Here is a 2,515-nt window from a genome sequence, read left to right as displayed (position 1 = left end):
GTATCCACCCACTTCCTGGGTCCCACCCATAGGAGGGGACCTAGCAGGTAATCACGCCCACCAGATTCGAATAAGAGTGGGAGCAGTGCCAATGCACATCAGATTTCCTGGAAGAAACATTTGAAACGATATTCTGGACCCTTCGCCCTCCATCTCAACGTGGAAGCCCGAAGAATCTCCCTTGTGGTCAAGGAGTGACCACCCTGCAGCAGCAGGCACCATCCAGCCCTCGACGTCTACTTGGTTGCAGTTCCCGCCGGAACTCGAGCGACTGAGATCGACGAGATCAAGCCTGCCCAGCTTCTAACAGCCCGATCCACAGTCCCTGCAAAGCTGAGACCCGTGGAGGCGACCGGAAGCGTGGGGCACGCCATCTTGAAGTGACCACGAGACGCTGACCGTGCAGCCCACGAGTGACCCTCGAAGCTGTACACCGGGGTTTGAGAAGCCCCCACCCTGAGCTACTCCTGAGCCGAAGTTCAGCCCTCCACACTCGACGAGTGCTGCGTGGGGCCCTTTGGCACGATTTGGCTCAACGCGTTGGCCCGGTCACTTGCCAGCTGGCTTGTGGTCCCTGTGCCGACGAACTACAAAAGAAGACTCGTGATTCTGGTTGCTCCAGATCCACACCAGCTCCCCTGAAAGGGAGCCCCGACTCTGACCTTCCTGGTCCGAGTGAGACGCCATCTTCCAATCCCGCGTGGATTGCTCTTACCAAGGCTTGTTTGCTCCAAACCGGAAGCCGACTGCACCGACGGTGAGAGCCTGCGTGGGACAGATCGTGACCTGCTCCTGGACGTCGCAGATGCCCCAGAGCCCACGTGACAGCGAAGAGAAGCGCCTCGACGACCACCTGATTGCGCCCGACATTGCCTGGTTCCGTCCTGGTTCCACCCTGGTCACTGCTGAGTGACCCAGACTCTGTCCCCTCTGCTTTCAGGTACTCTACAACTTGAGTCCACCCTTGGACTCCACCGGACACTTCGTCTTCACCCTGCCTGCAGCCCTTTCAGCTTCAAGCACCAAGAGCCTGCGTGTCAAAACCCGACGCCACTTCGACCCTGTGCACCCACTTCCTGTGGGTGAGGTAACTTTGCTCCGCCGGTGTTCCCACACTGGTGCACACCTCTAGGGTCTGTGTGTTAAGTTTTGTTCCTCTAGGTTCAGCGGAAGTGTCCTTAAACTTTAACTATTTGACTTTTACGCACCATTGGTTAACATTGGTGCATGCGTGCGCTTTCCGCACATCTCCCGAATCCCGAGGGCCATTCCCGACTTCAGCATTGCTTGTCCTGACTGCTCCCAGCGATTCCCTAGGCCCTAGGCCTAACCACTGTTCGAGTGGCCTCTCTTATACCACTTGTTTAGTATATGGTTTGAGTGGCCCCCTGCCCTCATCCATAATTGTGCAACTTTGTATGTTTAAACAGTGCTTTTGATTTAACGCTTGTGCCCCTTTATTCATAAAGAATACTGGGGATTGTTTTTAGTAATAAACACATATATTTTTATAATATATACTTGTGTGGTGTCCTTTCATTTGGTATTACAGGATTGTATGTGGTAAAACAGCTCGCTTAACACGACCTCTTAAGTTAAGCCTTTAGGCTGCTTAGTCCATGCTACCACTAGGATAGCTTGTCTAATAAGGTTGACTTACAACCAGACACCATAAGGGGATTGTTTGGTCAGGTAGTAGGTGGTTCCAGAATTGGAAACATCCCCTACCAGGCCAACTTCTCACATCCAGCCTCTGGGTTTGTTCAAAATGGAGTCGTCCAGTGTCTCTGGAACCCAACTCTTTCCTTCTTGGTGCAGCCTGGTGCCTGGCACCCAGTGACAGCTGATACTGGATGAGCCTGTAGCCCCACCCATCGTCTTCTTTGTGGAGAGGAGGCCCTAGCTTGTGGAAGAAAGGTTTTCAATCCATCCAGCTGAGGTCAACCCTCAGCCTGGGTCTGGTCATGGCTGGCTCAGAGAAATATGACAGTTCTGTATGACCCAAAAGCAGTACAAATATGACTTTGGATTCTGCAGAATACTTATTTTCACCTACTCTACAATGGACTTTATTGCGGGTCTGGAATCTGTAGGCCTTGTGGAAGTCATTTTAGCCATGGGCCCCACATCCCCATAGGGGAATAATGAAGTGAAAGCACAGAAAAACACACAGACTTTCCCTGGAATGTTCCTTCCTAGGTTATAAAGCCTATTCCATGTCACCACCCAATTCTGCGTAGGTCCTGCCACACCATTCAATTTGTACCTGCTCCTGGACTGCGCACGCTAGGAATCTCCCCTGCGCAGCCCTACATGTGTGCACATGCATGTACACATGTGTCTGCATGTAACCAGCCCGGTGCCCCATACTCCAGCTGCTGCGCAGCCGCCTGGACAAGCCAGGGGGACACCAGTAAAATCTCCATGCAGTCTCCTTCATTATGAGTTCACTGTGGGTGAGTCCCAGATTAGGAGGCTCTCCCACAGTAAAAGCTCAACAATTAGGTGCTCAAAA

Source organism: Lissotriton helveticus, unplaced genomic scaffold, assembly GCF_964261635.1.
Source record: "Lissotriton helveticus unplaced genomic scaffold, aLisHel1.1 SCAFFOLD_656, whole genome shotgun sequence".
Classification (NCBI taxonomy): domain Eukaryota; kingdom Metazoa; phylum Chordata; class Amphibia; order Caudata; family Salamandridae; genus Lissotriton; species Lissotriton helveticus.
Note: the sequence above shows the minus strand (reverse complement) of the source record.